The 18,824-nt window shown below is 34.0% G+C and overlaps 1 long non-coding RNA gene and 1 pseudogene across 2 annotated transcripts; one reads left to right on the top strand and one right to left on the bottom strand.

Moving 5' to 3' along the window:
• Positions 1-761: 761 nt before the first annotated feature.
• LOC145156390 (uncharacterized) lies at positions 762-2,376 on the bottom strand. Of its 2 annotated transcripts, XR_013736665.1 has the most exons (3): positions 1,966-2,367; positions 1,214-1,645; positions 762-1,007 (listed from the first exon to the last, which is right to left on the bottom strand). It is a non-coding gene; the product is annotated as an uncharacterized LOC145156390 (long non-coding RNA). The 2 variants fall into 2 exon arrangements; XR_013736664.1 differs by having other exon boundaries at positions 1,214-2,376.
• A 6,339-nt stretch (positions 2,377-8,715) lies between these two features.
• LOC145157506 (uncharacterized) lies at positions 8,716-17,854 on the top strand (annotated as a pseudogene).
• Positions 17,855-18,824: the final 970 nt, after the last annotated feature.

The raw sequence follows: 18,824 nt of genomic DNA, 5'->3' as shown, positions 1-18,824 counted from the left end.
GAGACGTAGTGCCTATTGTATAAACCCTGGCGACTATGAGACGTAGTGCCTATTGTATAAACCCTGGCGACTATGTGACGTAGTGCCTGTTGTATGAACCTTTATAGCAATGAACTTTGGATAAATTCCTTAGGTCAATCCTGAGGAATGATTGGATGAAGGAAAGTCGATTCTTAGGGTAAATCCTTAAGAAACAAATAAGATAATGGGGATTGGGTAATTGGGTTGATTGTTTGATGTTTAAGCATAATAAATTTATTTATTGTGGGTTGAAAACCTTATATGCTCACCAGGCTCCCAAGCCTGACCCACTCAGTTTGTTTGTATCACAGGTATCGATACGAAGTTACTTTACACTGAGAGATTAAAAGAAATGTAGATCATTAGTGTAAGTGAGTGTAAGTTCTATTTATGCTTATGTTTCTGTATTGACGATGACATCTCAACGGTTTAAGTGAATAAAATACATTTCTTCAGAAATGATTTGATAATATAATTATCATGTTTTAATGTGAACAAATTCCGCAACACCTTTTAAAAGGATTACTCTGATTTTATTTTAAAAAGCATAAACGAAATCGTCTTTTCTGGCCGAGAAATTAGGGGATGTCACATCTTGAAGCCACATTCTCATTTCCAACAACGCCTTTCTATAAGTACAAACTTTTCTATATGTAGACTTTTTAACCCGCATACACACATAGTCATTTTACCTTTTGATATGAATTATTGACTTTTACTAAAGAAATAAACATATCGAATCAAGTGCAATTTACAAAATATGATATTTCCTTCCATTTTGCCCAACCACTTTATCAACCATGTAATTATTCACAAGAGAACTTAACCAAAAGCGAAAAGATCCCAACTAAATCCAGGAACAAAACACGCATATCCTGTCAAACAACCCGCATATACACTAACCTCATCAGTCCACTTCTTTTAAACCATACCTCAAAATGTAGCAGAAGTTTCTTTCATACCCATGGCCTTAAAATCTTCATCTTCTGTTCATCACAAAAAAAAAAGGATTGTGAAAATCATCATAACGAAAACAAAAAAAAAAGAATTTAATTACTGAACAACGATTATTTTAATTTAACTGAAAAGGTATAGGAACCAAAACTAGAAGTTGCCATTATAGATATAACACAACCCACCAGAGCAAATAAAAACAAATTTATTATAACTATGAACACTATATTTCACCTACCTTTAAGAAAAATATTCAACATAGTAGGATTTGGGAGAAACTGAGATTGAAGAGAAATTTTCACCCAGTCTAGTCTTGAACAGAACCTATAATGTTCAAAATTACACAATGTTTGACATTTTTTACAATACCATAACTCCATAAGCTTTGAACATGAAATTTGATTTTAAAAAATTATACAATCAAACTTTTAAACTGAAAAACATTACCATGAGTGTCAAATAAAAATCATGAACAATTTTCTAGATCTGGTTCTAGAAAAGTAAATAGTTAAATTAACTGACTCATCTTCCATATCCAATTAACAAACCTCTGTATGAGTAGATTAGGCCAAGTGCCTTATTACTCTTAAAGAAAATGGATACATTGCTTCTTAAAGATGACCCTTGGATACTTGCTTACTAAGTCCATCTGCAGCAACATCCTTTGTACCTAAAAAACCCCAATTACCACAAGTTAGTGGTCTAACTGATCTGAAACATCAAGTTAGTAAATCAAGGCTTGAAAATAAAGAACACACATAATTCAAAATTGAATTAGGGTTAGAAAACAATATTAGTTAAATATAGAAAGCATCGACCAAAAATAAAGAGCACATACATAATTCGAATATAAATAACATCAACAAAAAATGGATTCAGGGCTAGAAATTAGCAAGCATAAATTAAGATAGTGCTCTGATTAGGGTTAGAACCAACAATAAAAATAAAAAATTACAACACCAACGTAAACACATATCCTTCCATTGTCACCTGCATATCAATCTTATCTTCATTAATACAAAAACGAAGATCGTGACAGAAACAGAGAAAGAAGGAATGGTGGCTGGTTATGAGATTCAACGTCATCATTGGTGTAGTTGTATGGTGGTGGTGACATCGCCAACTTTTTGGTGGAGTGTGCACAGACAGAGAGCAACGAAGGTGGTGGGGTTTTTCAGTGATGGTGGTTGAAGGCAATGTGGGTTCCGAGATGGTGGTTAGTTGGTGATGGTGGCATTAAGCGTTGTTGGTTCTAGGTTTTTCAGAAGTGCGACGAATGCATCAGTAGTCGTGAGTGGTGTGATGGTGGTGTTTCAAATAGCGATTCTCCACTGTTCGGTGTTTTAAACTACATGTTGGGCGGATGAAAGAGAAAGAACAGGTCAAGATAAGGACAGAAAGGAAACAGATAGGTGGGGGTTGGTCAAATACATGCGAGACTCAGTCAAACGATAAGTAAAAAAGCGAAGATGTGATCAAATAGGCGTGTTTGACCGATTCAAAGGGCTCAGAGTAGGGATTACCGATTCAAACACACGTCTTAGCCTTTACTTTCTGATTTTTGTTGAATAATTAAAAGTTCAATGCATAGTACAAAGTGCAGTAAGCCTCGTATCTCTTAAAATTCAGCATTTAAAACTAAATGCTTATTATGGTATAAGTAAGCCTCGTATCTCTTAAAATTCAGCATTTAAAACTAAATGCTTATTATGGTATAAGTAAGCCTCGTATCTCTTAAAATTCAGCATTTAAAACTAAATGCTTATTATGGTATAAAGATATATATATATATATATATATATATATATATATATATATATATATATATATATAGATTTCAAAAGTTATGTTGACTCATTCTAGTCAAAAAGTATGATTTTTTTTAAAATTTAAATCATCTATATTGGGTAAGATAAGACTGTAGGTTTGAATATTTCAATATTAATTTTATATTTGTACTTAATGCATTGTATTTTGTAATTTGTTGATAAATATTTGTACATTCAGCTTAAAGGTTTGCACGTCTTAAATCTATTTTTAGAAATAGTAAGGTTTGTATAATAAGATAGTATAGATAATACATACATAGTAGATATACATACAAATGCATATATAAAGAGAGATCTACATAATCAAAATAAACATTATATATATATATATATATATATATATATATATATATATATATATATATATATATATATATATATAGAGTCAAGATCAAATAAGAAGGAAATTTTTGGCAGGAAGGTAATAAGTTTTTTTTCTACATATTTTTTTCGCATACAAACAAAATGAATCATTAGATGATTCATTTGTAAGATGATTCACAAGAAAAAATTCTCAAAAAACATCTCGATGATTCATTTATACAATGATTTTGTTGTTATTCACTAAAATTGTCATAAAAGTGAATTTTTTTTTAATTTACTTAAAAATTAATCATAAAGATGTTTTTTTGGGAATTTTTTCTTATGAATCATCTTACAAATGAATCATCTAGTGATTCATTTTTTTTGTTCGTCAAAAAAATATGTAGAAAAAACACTTCTTACCTTCCTACCAAAAAAAATTTCTTACCGGATCTATCTATATATATATATATATATATATATATATATATATATATATATATATATATATATATATATATATATATATATATATATATATATATATATAAACACAAAAATATAGAAAACGTGTGGTGGCTACGGTGGCTAACTCCATCGAGAAAAGTGGTGGTGACAATATACTCCGACAATAGCAAGGGTTCCTGGTGGGGGATCTCAAAATTCCGGCAACCAACATAAGATACGAGTATTTTCAGTGGGGAGAGGAGAAAAGGAAAATAAAAAGAGAAAAAGTGGAGAACATCACCTATTGCTGGAAATGGTGGTGGTCACCCCTCATGAGAATCGTTGTCTATATTTGGCTGGAATTTTAAGCAATGTCGAGGTCGCCGGAGAAGAACGCCGTTTGTCCGTGAAAATATCGACGGTGATGCGCTCAATCCGACATAGGCTATGTTTGGCGCGCCACAGCTAGCTGAAAAGGTAGCTTAGTTTTTGCGCTTTTTTAAGTAGTCGTGTTTGGCAAACCAAAAATTAGCTTATAAGCTAGCTTTTTAAAAAGCTACTTAGACAAGCTTTTTAGGAGCTTTTTTAAAATTTTCCAAATATACCCCTTAATTAATTATAAAAACATATTCTTTCAAATGTCCTTTTATGTCATTTAACATTTTTCAGCTAGCTTTATCAAACGTCATTTTCAATCAGCTAGCTTTTCAACTATCAGCTAGTTTTTTATTTAACAGCTAGCTTTTCAGCTAACAACTATATTTTGCCCAAGTATGCCAAACATAGCCATAGAGAAGGAGGGAAACACGAATCGATTGGGAAAGAAACTGAGGAAGAGGCGGAGGTTATGATTGATGACTTTTATTGGCGATACCCTTTAGCATCGATGGCATAGTATTTGTTGCGATATACCGGAAGGAAAAACAACGAGGGGTTTCCAACAAATAGCGTTTAAATCAACGTATTGGGTTGAAATGACTTGGATCGCCAACATCAGCCAATAGCGGCGTCAATGACTTTTAGTGGCGAAAAAAAATGTGTTTTTTTGATGTGGCAGATAAAAACATCGACGCTATTGGTTGTTATTCTTGTAGTGATAACATTCACACACCTCGACCTTATTATTGTGTTTTTTTAACGGCACCCTAATTTTTATGAGATGTTATCAATAAGGGAGGAGGGAGTCCTTCCCTCTCAACCCACTCAACCCACTGCCACATCAGCTTTTTTCTATTCTCTCACTTCAATCTTTCCCAACCCACAACACATGGAAATCCTATCTTTCCCAACCCACTCAACCCACTTTCCACATCATTTAATTAAATTAAAAAATATAAAATAAAATAAAATATAGCATTTTTATTTAAAAATAAATATTTGCTAATTTAAAACAAATTTTTTTAAATAATATTAAAAATAACATTAATTAAAAAAACCACACTACAAATAGAAAAAATACAAGATAATTAAAAAAAACACTTCAAAAAGACAAAATAATTAAAATCCTAAAACAATAATTAAAATTAACTAGTTATCCAAAAGTTGAAATGTAGACATGTTTAATGTGATCGGTAAGATCAGATCGAAGCTGGTGGTGGGTTTCATCATTGCGCAATTCATGTATGATTTCTGGGTCTTCGACTTCGTCATTGGGGGGGGGGGGGGGTCGGGCTGATGCACAGGAGATATCGCAGCACCCTCATCTTTCAGTATCATATTGTGCAGTATAATACAAGCATACATTATGTTTTTTGTTTTCTTCACCGTCATAGCCCGTGTCGGCATCTTTAATATGTCCCAACGTCCTTTAAGGACCCCAAACGCACGTTCTACGTCCTTTCTTGCTGATTCTTGTGCCGCCTTGAACCGTTTCTTTTTGTCGATTATTGGATGTGGATATGCCTTCACGAATACAGCCCATGTTGGATATATTCCATCGGCAAGATAGTAACCATGCTTGTAGTGTTCACCATTCAGATCAAATGAGCAATCAGGTCCTGTTCCATGATATTTCTCATCAAACAATGGTGATTGGTAGAGGACGTTCAAATCATTGTTCGAACCAGCTACACCATAGAATGCATGCCAAAACCATAAATCTTGTGATGTCACTGCTTCAAGTATCATTGTTGGATACTGATGGTCACCCCTCATGTATTGGCCTCTCAATTCTGTTGGACAATTCCTCCAATTCCAATGTGTGCAGTCAATGCTACCAAGCATTCCAGGGAATCCATGTCTAGCTTCATGTGCTTCATACAATTTTTGAATGTCAGTGGATGTTAGACGGCGTAAATATTCAGCCTTATACATTTGGACAATACCATAGCAAAAGTTTTCTAGAGCTTCACGAGAAGTTCTTTCTGACATATTTAGATACTCATCTAATGAGTCTGGGTTATAACCCTTCGCTAATTGACGTATTGCTGAGGTGCATTTTTGTAGCCCACTGAAACTTCTCTGATTTGTTGCATCCCATGTTGTTTGAAAATATGGATAATTCATCTCTAGGTCACCAACAAGTTGCATAAACAAACCTTTGCTCATACGGAACCTTCTGCGGAATAGATCATGGCCATATGTTGAATCATCCGCAAAGTAATGTCGGATCAGTAGTTGTTCAGCCTCTAAACGATCTCTTTAGATTGTGTTTCTCCTTTGATTGTTACTTGAGCTAACATTATTCTGGATAAGAAGTTGTGCAGTACGAGATAATGCAGGTAACAAATTATTGTTGATAAGTTCATCCTCAGATGATGAACTATCGTTGTTACCATCCATTACTATTTTGCGAACGTTTGGATTCATTTTGAAAGAGAGAGAAACGATAGAGAGAAAATGAAACAAACATATATATATAGAGATAATGAAACAAGCATTCATATATATATATATATATATATATATATATATATATATATATATAGTGAAACAAGAGAATATTAATAAAAAGAAAAAGAAAAAGAAAAAGAAAAAGAAAAATTATAATAATAAAGAAAAAGATTCTCAGTCAAATGATGTCGACATTCTGAACTTCATGGGTTTTACAACTCCCAACCATATTTAGTTGCAATTTGTCGTTTCCTTTCAAGAACCGTGCTCAAAATAGCTCCAGTCAAATGATCATGCCGTCGTAGAAAATACTCCATATCTTGGATCTCTATCTCCCGCTCCAACAATTGAGCTTTCAGTGCTTTATTAGCTTCGAAAATGCGTAATTTTTGTTCCCGGTACCATTGTCTCTGTTCTGCCTCTGTGTTGGTTGTAGTGTTGATGCTGGCAATATGGTTGACAAGATCAAACATTTCATTTTGTGTTGACGATACTGATGCCGCTTTTTTCCTTTTCTTTTTCTCTGAGGCGGTGAGTCTTCAGCATTAAACGGTTGTTGTTGTTGGGGGAATCCGGGAGGATACTGTGCATCGGAAGATGTTGTGTGGGGAGTCTTCACCAGCTTTTGTAACCAACGCCCATTTTGCGTGGTCTTTCAACCACTCCCAAGCTTTTTGATGAGGAAAGGTTTTTTGATTAATAGTCCTCCGATACTCGCTTAGTGAGGCTTTTAAAACATCAGCCTCAGATCTCCCGTTAGCCACACTGTTCATCCTACGGTTATAGATGCAGTTGAAAACGTTACATTTTTTTTACATGTCTTTCCATTTTTAGTTTACTTGGTGTCGTGTCCGATCCGAACCTCCAATCTGAACATTAAAATGCTCTAGAACCCGATCCCAAAATGCATCGAACCGTTGTTGGTTTCCACGCTGTTTATCTTGAGAACAATCGACATATGCCCTAGCCAAAGCCAACTCTTCGCGTTCCACCCATTTTTTTTGACTTCTGGCGGTTTGTAAAGGTGCGTTTTTTCTCAACAACAGGTCGCAACTCCTCGCTAGTTTCTTCTTCATTTCTTTCGGGAACCGGATCGTCACTAGAACTCTCAGATTCTACGTTCTGAGAATCACGGAACTGGAAATGCTCGGGTTGGGAAGATTGGAATTGAGTTTCTGAAACCCTTTGAGAAAACTGATTACATGGATTATAACTCATATTTTCCTCTGAAAGCGTAAATGTGTTGTAAGATTGTTGCACCGGGTAATATTGTTGTGGATAGCTTTGGTTTTGTTGGTAGTTTTGGTTTTGTTGGTAATTTTGGTATTGTTGATAGTTTGGATTTGGGTTATGAAAGGTTGGAGAAGAAAATGAAATATTTTGACTTGAACCGCCTTGCGTGGATTTGCGTCTTTGGTTAGAACCGGTTTGTTTACCTTTACCTCGGGAATCCATTGAAGGTAAATAGAGGAATTGAACCAATTTGTAAAATATTTCCAGACAAATCACACTACAAATAATACTACAAAAAAGTAAATTTTGCATTCATCGTGAACTTATAAAAAGAAAGCAAAAAAGTAAATAAATAAATAAAATAAATACTCACGGATAGGTTGGTGAATATTGATCAAAAATACTCACATGCAATAAAGTAATTTACAGTTTGACAGGAATCTTTGCATGGAGTGAATGCATGCAGTGAATAGTCAAAGAAAAGTTGAATAGTCAAGGAAAAGTGAAGGCATTAACTCACGGGTTGGTGAACCCTATAGAAACAAACAACTCATCCAAACCGCTAAACCCAATTAACAAGAAGTGGTTTGCCGGCGGTACCAGGGGTACCGCCCTAACCCATTTCCAAACTTTTAAACGACTCCGTGAGCCCTAAGAAAACATTTTATTCATACTATTTCACTACGTCATACCTAATAATTGAAATCCCGATTATGAAATTACACAAATTAATAATAACAAAATTAGTCTGTTGTCTTTTTTATTTGATATAAAATGTATAAACAAAATAACGGTTTTCCACATAATTACATGTTATATATATATATATAAAAAAAAACCGTTTTTCGAAAATTATATATAGCCACCTTCGTCTTCGTGTGCTATGTCCACCTGTCAACATAGGAAACTCTTCCTCTACATTTTGCATTGAATTATGAGAAGCCATATGATTTTCAAGGCTTTCTTGAAAAATTTTCTCTTCAAACCAATCGTAAATTGATCACCATGAAAAGTCACCGAAGATTTTTGGATTTTCTCTTCAAACCAATCGTAAATTGATCACCATGAAAAGTCACCGAAGATTTTTGGAGTTGGAGATTCGTATACGGATTCTTACTTTGCCAATTCGTTTCCTTTACGATGACAGTTATCAACTCCAATTCATTTTCACCAGCTAATCCAGGTAATTATCTAAACCCTGAGTTCCTTTTACGAATTTCTTGTTTCAAAGTGTTGTAAACCACAATCCGTTGACAGAGACATTCACACACAGAAATAACGAAGAATTTCATACGAAAAATAGAAATTAAGATGTAATATAGTAAACACAATCAGAAGAAAAGAAATTAGAACATCAAATTAAAAACATAGAACAGAAGCATGTACAGTTTGATTTTAGAGACTATGATGAACCAGGGCGAAGATGATATGATTAATGGTTTCGTCGTTCTTGAATCTTGAATCTTTTTCCCTCTCTAAAATTAATATCAACTGGGATGATTTTCATAGGAAGAAAATAAATTAAGATGGAATATAGTAAACACGATCAGAGGAAAAGATATTTGAGGATTAAATTTAAGGCGAAGAACAGAAGCATCTAGAGATTGAATTTAGAGATTGTAATGAACAAAGCGGGAAGATGATCAATCCTTACGTCCTTCTGGAATCTTGAATCTGTTTCCCTCTTTAAAATTAATATCGTCTGAAAAAGTTGTTTATAGCATTATTCTCGTAGAAAAATTTCAAAGTTAAAATTGGCACCCTTGCAAAATCATCACCATCCAAATCATCATTCCTTTAAAAAAATTATATATATAAACTTCAAAAAGTTAAAACATAATTCAGCCAAAATCTCCCTGGCCGAGATGTTTATGTAGTATTTATTTATTTTTTTCGTTTTAGATTTTTCACTAACTCTTTCTTGTAAGGATAAGATGGGTTGAATGCAGGGGCGGATCCAGAAAAATTTATTACTGGGTCCATCTTATATAAAAAATGAAACAAAAATTTGAAAGTAGAAAAAATCAGAAATTTTGAGATTTTTTGGGAGTTTTTTCTGTTAAAAATGTTACAAAAATAGTTTTTTTCAGCACAAGTGGGTGCCAATAGGTATAATTTCAGCAAAAGATGAATTTTTGAGGGGCTGGTTTAGTAAAATGGAGGCTGGAATAAACTTTTAAGTGGGGTCCATGGACCCCCTTCTTACACTGTGGATCCGCCACTGGTTGAATGGATTATCATTTTCATGTAAATAATGTTTCTTTTTTTAGCACAACACATTGTTTAAACTTGAAGAAACAACTATTTTATTTTCATGACTAAAAAAACACCGATTAATAACCAGCTATATATAGGTTTAAATGAAAACCGATAAGGGTTCATGAGTAATTGCACTCTAATAATTTATATGACAACTTGCATTCACCAAAATAATTTTTACAACAAGTGCAAATATTGATTTGCATTATACATAGTTCGTTGCAAACATATGTGATCTTTGAAACCAACCCATTATAAGTAATTTTATTTTCAAAACTATAATTATGTAACTGGTTTTTTTGGTTTTATAAATTCAATGATGGTAAAATGCAATTGTCCTTTACTGTCTTCACACAAAAAGAAAGAAACACCGATGACCCATCTAATAACGTTTTACATTTTAAACATTTCAACTTAGGCTTAGGGGTGTTTGGCAAAAAAAAACCTTAATGCTTAATAGCTTATAACTTAATAGTTTATTAGTTTATAAGCGAAAAAATGACTTATTAGAGATTCCTCACCGTAATAATCTATTTTTCATCTAAACGTTTTTTTAACTTATTGCGGTGTGGAACCTCTAATAAGCTAATAAGTTCTTTTAACAAGCTTAGCCAAACACCCCTAATAGTGATAGAATAATGATCTTATTTTAATTATGGTTACTATTATACCCGAATATTAAACATTTATATCTATATATTTCAGCACAAGGTAATTATTTATGATCTTTATTTTCTTTTATAGGCGTTAATGCTCCGTTTGCTATGGGCTTTTTTTCTTATCTTGCTTTGACTTTGGTGTTTGGAAGTGTCATAATCTACCGCCGGCAGAAGCTAGTGGTAAGCTCCAGTTCATCATCTCACGTAATGAAGTGTTTAATTAAGCTCATTTTCTTTGTGGTTGTGATGAATGTTCTTTCTGGTTTGTAGATTTCCTGGTATTGGTATTTACTGTTAGCCTTCGTAGATGTGCAAGGCACTTATCTTGGTAAGAGGGCCGGCTCTATGTTGAGCTTTTTTAAGCCAGGGCTTAGGGCCCCAATTCTAAGGGCCCCATATTCTCCAAATCCAAAACTTTAGTCCATTCAAAAATCAAATCCGATAACCACAAAATAAATGAAGCGGAAGAATAAATCAACTATCGCTGCATTCATGAAATTAAAATGACAAAAAAAAATAAAAAAAATAATAAAAAATAATAAAAATGACATTGCATTCTTCTATCGATTTTGATTTTTGCGACATATTCATCTTCCGAGTATAGCAAAGGCCAAAGGGCCCCAAATTTTTGGCTCGCTTTGAGCCCCCAAAATGGTTGAACCGCTCATGCTTGGTAAGTACTGCTTTGAATTTAAGTCATTGATCTAATTACATGTTTGTGATCAAATGGTCAATTTCCATTCATATAAATGACAAGAAATAGTGAAACCTTATTAGAACATCCATAATGCATAGTTCAATGAGAGAGTTGAATAAATGACATATCTAATTGACATTCAATAGATTGAACTCTACCATTGTAGGATGCCATTTTGGTGTTCAATGGATATGGGGTTCAATGATCGTTGAACTCTTCAATCAAAAAAAGGAAACCTTTTAACTATTAAATATGTATTCTATTGAGTTCAATGCGTTGTAGGAAAATTAATATAGAGTTGTATAGTAAGTAAAATGATGATGTGTCAATCCATTAAACTCAAATAAGTTTAATACATTCTAGATGCTCTTAGTTAGTATTGTAATCATATCATATCATACTATATTATAAAGGAGCATTTTTCCTTTCACCACATTCATTTGAAACTCCCATGAATTTTACTTTCACCACATTCATTTGAAACTCGCATGACTTTTCAATTTCTTTCTAATAATAGTTATAAGTTGGTTAATAAGGTTAAATAAATATCAAACCAAAAGTGTAATCATATATAAATGAAATTTCAATATTAAAATAATATCTTTACTTCTACTTGTAAAGTTATGTTTTTTAACTTTTAACATATTATAATTAATTTATTAGTTTTAATATAGTATTGGATGTAAACCATTATCATTTTAAAACATACAATTTTGGAACAATTTGTATAAAATAATTAAATTATTAATTTAAATATAACATTACAAGGTCAACTTAAATATAAATTTTAGTTTAACTTAAACAACCCAAAAAAATATTTTGTAAATAGTTAAAAGTGATAAATTGTAGTATCTTTCTAATAATGATTATAAGTTAGTTAATAAAGTTAAATAAATATCAAACCTAAAGTGTAATAATAAATAAACTAAATTTCAACTTTAAAATAATATATTTACTTCTACTTATAAAGTTATGTCTTTAACTTTTAATATATTATACTTAATTTATGAGATTTAAAATGTTTTTGTATGTAAACCATTATCAGTTTAAAGCTACAACTTTTGAACAGTTGGTACAAAATATTTAAATTATTAATTTAAATATATCATTACAGTATCAACTTAAATATAAATTTCAGTTCCACTTAAAAACCAAAGAATATTTTGTAAATAGTTAAAAGTGATAAATTGTAGTGATAAATACAAAAACTAAATTGTAATATCAATTTAACTAAAATATTTCCTAAAAATATTTTTATAATTATTAAAAGTTTTCAAATAAGTAGCTTAAAATAACTTACAATAACAATAGTTAAAAATAATTCTATATAAATGATTATATTGTTACCTTTAAATTAAAAAAACAATGTTCGATGTTGTAAAAAATTATAATGATAGAAATTAAAACATTAAGCAAATAAATTTTAAAAAATTAATTAAAAAATAACAACAAGTAATAAATAAGATTAAACCATATATTATATTTAATTTTATTCATGTGAAACTCGCGGGTAGAAGTCATTCAAATGATTGACTAAACTACAATATTAAAATCTCATATTATATTTCTATTTATAAAATTATGACTTTAACTTTTTAACATATTATAGTTAACTTATTAATTTAAATATGTTGTCGTATAAGAGCAATTATCATTTTAAAGTCACAACATTTGTATAATTTATGATTTTATGCAAAATAGTTAAATTATTAATTTCGATATAATATTAAACAATTAACTTAAATCAAAATTTTAGTTAAACTTGAAAAAAACCGAGAGACTGTTTTATAAATAGTTAAAGATTATAAATTATAGTGTCAAACCTAAATTATAATCCTAAATTAACAAAAAAACATGAAATTATTTTTTATAATCATTAACAATTTTCAAATAAATAACTTAAAAATAACTTACAATAAGAATAGTTAAAAGTAATATTATATAAAAAAACTATAATATTTTCTTTAAAGACAAAAACAATGTTTTTTGTTTTAAATAACTACAATCATAGAAACTAACAATATTCATCAAATAAATTTTAAAAACATTAAATTTCTGAAACCAAATTAAAATAATTAAGAGTTTTGAAATACATTATTTTAAATAATGTACAACAACAATAGTTAAAAGTAAAATTATATACGAAAATTATATTGTTGTCTTTAAAAACAAAAATAATGTTTGATGTTTTAAATAATTACAATGATAGAAATTAAAATCTTAAGCAAATAAACTTTTTAAAATTAATTAATTATAACAACAACTATAAATATCATTAAATCATATTGTAACGACCCAAAAATCATGAGTGAAAATTTCCTTTTAAATCATTACTTAAAACATAATTGTCAAACCATAAAGGAAATCATAACATAAATCAGAGTATAAATTCCAAAACTTATTTTCATTATCAGTGTAAAACATCCCAGGCTGACTAATCAATGGTGTGTGCCATGCGATCACCCCGAGCTCTTCCCTCCGCTACCGGAAGTACCTGAAACCATAACTGAAAACCGTAAGCACGAAGCTTAGTGAGTTCCCCAACCTACCACATACCATACAAATCTATTGATCCGAACACAACCCGGAACATACTTCTGAACCCAAGCCTGATCCCTCTCCGGCGCCTGATCCGCCCACTGGTCTCTCACGCAAAGTCACCATGCTGAAAACATATCACAAAACTATCAGAATACTCATCACTGCTGAGGGATCATTCACACACTCTACAAGTTTCCCGGTCTCATCTCGGCCCTTCCCGAATCGAGTACGGATCCTCTGCTTTCAGTAGTACGGGCCCATACTACCTTCCACATCTATCCGTACTTTCCTCAATAACTGCTTCGACTCCACCAGGTCACTTCTACTACTACTGATCTCTGCTACTCTCATCCTAGGCTTTCCCTAGGGAAATCTCTGACTCCACCCAATCCAGTCCTCAGCTGCTGAAGGCCTCCTTGTAATGCCAATTAGCCATCACCTGAATACCATCACATGTGACGAGGCTCAGATAATCCTTCGAGTAAAAGACTCGTCCCTACAATGGTTAGACTCAAACGAGAGCTGCGCAATAGGGCCAAATCCAGCACTCTGAGATTATTCAACCGTGATCACATGTGACGTGACGCATTCACCTAATGGTTAACTCCCATCACTCAGAGTCCTACAAAGCACAAAGCAAGCAACATTCGGACACAGGAAACTACTCAAGCAAATCTATTCTCATAACGAGAAACTGCACTAGCATGCGACATAATATCATATACTCAGGCATAACCTAAACAGGCTATCCTACTACTGTCTACTCAATACTAGCATGCAATTCTCATAAAGCTGAAACACATATAGCAGGCACATAAGGCATCCTCCTAGATCCTTAGTCCTATTCTAGCATGCTGTTCTACTGAAATTGAAACTGATAAACATAACATAAACTTGTATGGGTATTTTGGGGTACTTACTTGAGCTCGGCTGATTGCATGCACCACACCCTTTTTTTTTTCTTTTCAAAGTTCCTTTCTTTCCAAATTTCCTTTCGCTTTTTCTAAAACTCTTTTCTTTTCTCAAAACTCCGTATATAAAAAAAAATTATTTTTTTCCTTTTGAAAATTTTCTATACCAATTCCTTAGTTTGAGTTCAGACACACCCGAAAGTATGTTCGAATCCCTCAAACCAAGGCTCTGATACCAACTTGTAACGACCCAAAAATCATGACTGAAAATTTCCTTTTAAATCATTACTTAAAACATAATTGTCAAACCATAAAGGAAATCATAACATAAATCAGAGTATAAATTCCAAAACTTATTTTCATTATCAGTGTAAAACATCCCAGGCTGACTAATCAATGGTGTGTGCCATGCGATCACCCCGAGCTCTTCCCTCCGCTACCGGAAGTACCTGAAACCAAAACTGAAAACCATAAGCACGAAGCTTAGTGAGTTCCCCAACCTACCACATATCATACAAATCTATTGATCCGAACACAATCCGGAACACTTAACCATATACTGGGCCCCCGCCCTCTGCCTTGGGCCTCGCCCGCTATCGGACCCCGTCCGTCACCAGGCCCCGCGTGACCCAGGCCCCGCCTGGCTTCGAGCCCCGCTCGGCGTACATATCTGTTTCTTTTAGGCCCCGCCTGTCTCTGGGCCCCGCCCGCTAACATATACTAACACATAATCATATCACAACGCATAATTAAACATATACTACTGAATCCTGTTCTAGGGCCTCGCCTATCTTGGGCCTCGCCCCTGTCCTGCTACTGATGAGTCATGGAACCCCGTCCACACTCCTACTAATAGTGAGATACGGGCCCAACCCACACTCACTCCTTTCCTACTTAGGCCTCGCCCCCTGCTCTGCTACTAATGAGATATCGAACACCATCCACACTCTGCTATTGGTGAGATACGGGACCTCGCCCACACTCACCTCCCTACCAGGCACATATATGTATCACACAGACAACAAGTATAACTATCATACAAACCATTCCTTGGACACCCGCCCGCTAACATTGCACCTTAGTCCCGAATGTCATACTAGCATACTGTGCCTAGGGCTAACCCCCAGGTCTTCCTACTCATAACTACATGGGCCGGTATTGTGGCCGTAGACCCATCCACACAAAGGGAAACTCACCTACACTACTAAACCTTGCTGATAACCCTCTGGCTGCTGTCCGACAGCTTCTCTGAACCGCTGCTCCACTAGCTCCCCGAGCTACTATAATCAATATAACACTTAGTTCCAAACTGAATTCTGGAAGTCAAACTAAGTCAACTCTGGTTAAAGTCAAAGTCCTGGTCAAAGTCAACCTTCCAGTTGACTCGACTCGCCGAGTCAACCCGAAGACTCGCCGAGTCCTTAAACTCAGAAGCTCTCAAAATACGACCCAACTCGCCGTGTCACCCCAGGACTCGTCGAGTTCAACGATCTCTGAGTCCCATCCTGTCCAACTCACTGAGTCACCACACAACTCACCGATCTGCGTCTTAACCAGAAGAGGTTGGGGGTTCTGCGACCTGACTCGTCGAGTCCGAGAACAGACTCGCTGAGTCCTAGGCAATCTTCAACAGACTCGCCGAGTTGTTCTTCCAACTCGCCGAGCCCATGCACATATTCATACAACTCGTCGAGTACACCCATGTGACTCGCCGAGTCTCTCCAGTTCTCAATCCATACAATGGCTTTTCGAGCCATGCAGGGGCTCCAATCCATAGATCCACTCTTCTACAGTCTATCCCCCACGTAAAGTTGCAAACTTTACGTGAAACCAAGGAGCTAAAGGCCCAAAAGTGACAAAATCTAGATTAAGAAGAGGATCTAGATGACTATCAGTCAAGGTATGAGCTTCATACCTTCAATTGAGCCGAAATGCTTCCCAAACTCTAGATCTACTGCCTCTTCTTGAATCCCCAAGGTTTTCCTTCTTCCTTCTTGCTTTAAATCACTCAAAAATGGCAAGAGAAGCTTAAGGACACTCAATGGATGCTTAGGGTTTCGAGAGTAGGTGAGGGGAGTGATGGAGGCTGGGGTGGAGGCCTGAATGATGTTTAAATAGGGTACAAAGTCCGGAAATTAGGGTTTCCCAACCCAGACCTGACTAGCCGAGTCCACTCGCCGACTCGGCCACTTACTCTTCCACCCGGATCCCGCTTCGACTCGTCGAGTTCTTCCTTGGACTCGACGAGTTGACCCCTTTGACTTAGGGTTTTCCTTTCCTTTCTTGGCCTTTCTGATTCTGGGTGTTACACATATATTATATTTCATTTTATTAATAAGTAACTTGCAGGTAGACGTCATTATGACACTTAGGATTATACAATTTCAAAATATATCTATATTATCATATAATTCAAAACAAACAATATTTATACCAACTTATTATAAGATTTATTATATAAAAGCTAATAACAATGTCATTGATATATATTTAAAAAACATATATTTGTAAAATTTTCAAATATATTGTTGTATTCTGCGCAACACGCGGGTATTCGCCTAGTTCTATATATAGTATACACAAATGATAGTTTTTGTACCCTAATATATAGGAAGTAAATAAGGCACATCAATTCTCGTCAATTACTAGTGTGACCATACTCGACTGCACCATAGTTGTTTGGCCCATAATGCTTAGTTGAAAATTTCTTGGCACTAAGTACTCCTCATGGCAGTTGTTTGGGGCAACCATATGTGCTACAGGCCTATCTGTATTGCTACTATCCGACTCTGGAGTGGGTGGTGGAGGTAACAACATCATTGGGTAATTCATTTTCTTCACATGTACAACTTCCGGTTAATATCCTTTTTGGTGTTTCAGGTGGCTCAAATCCAATTTTAGGTGATGCCCATGTTATTGCAGGAACATACTTCTTTGCAGTAAGCAATGTTGGTGAGGTTAGTATATACTCTTAGTGTTTCCATTTGAATGTGCATGTACTCCTAGCCTTTATTTGTTACATTTGAAATATATATTGCTTACTAGTAAAATATGCAGGATCTTTGTGTGAAAAAGGTTGGTAGGGTCGAGGTGATTACAATGCTTGGTCTTTATGGGATGTAAATTAGTTTAATAGAGTTGTATCCTTCTAGTTTAATGTGGGATTGAAGTATATCTACCCACCTATCGATGGGCTAAGATTGGTTTCCTTAATAACTCCTTAGAATATTATTTGAGAGAAAGGATCTTAGATCCATATGTTTGTGGCCTCAAATTGTAAGTAAAAATCTTTCAAGATGTTTCTGTTTTTATCTTTTGTTCTTTATCCAACCACTTTAATTTTAAGCACTATTATATCTTTCAGATTTTAAGTTTCCCATGGTATGGAAAAGTAGCGTTTATCTTCTGTACTTTGATACCACTTGTTCTGAGGTTTGTTAAATTCTGAAGAAAAACAATTAAAGCCGTATTGATTCACTATATATAAACAATTAATAGTCGAATTTATGCAGGGTACTGGAGCCACGATCTTCAGTTTTCTCGTTACTTACAACCAACATCTGGGCAGTGGTCATTCATGTGTTTTTACACCACCAGAAGGTAATCTTTTTTCAAGTGAACTTATTGTAAGTCCTTTTCTCTATGATTGCTTTTGACCATATACTCCTTCCAGGTGGACTGCTTATACTATATGTCTCTTTTACTCGTTGATCTTGGACTATGCATAAATTCAAATGCGTAAGTCTCTAGTTATACAACATTTGGTTGTCTTTATTTCATCACAAGGTGTATTCTGTTGTGATGCTTGTATGAAACTCTATGTACTTGCTTTTACAGGGACAAAGATTCCAATGAATTAACCAAAGTTGAATGTGATGATCTTGACCAATCATGTCTGCTGCTACCGATGGGAGCCTACCTTGTATAGAGTTGAGACCGTGTATGGCCGCACTAAACTGGAGTAGCTATACAAACAATGTGTTAGTTTCCGACTTTGTATAGAAAAATAATACTTAATTATCATTTCATTGTACCTAGGAGCCTTGTGTTCACAATCTTCACTGAATTTTTCTATTTCCATCTGCTTGTTTCTTTCTTTCCATCGAGACATTACTAATGTTTCTAAAACAAATAAGCA

This window comes from Lactuca virosa, chromosome 2 (genome assembly GCF_052849685.1).
Source record: "Lactuca virosa cultivar CGN04683 chromosome 2, Lactuca_virosa_CGN04683_v6, whole genome shotgun sequence".
Classification (NCBI taxonomy): Eukaryota; Viridiplantae; Streptophyta; class Magnoliopsida; order Asterales; family Asteraceae; genus Lactuca; species Lactuca virosa.
This window is presented reverse-complemented; position numbering and strand designations above follow the sequence as displayed.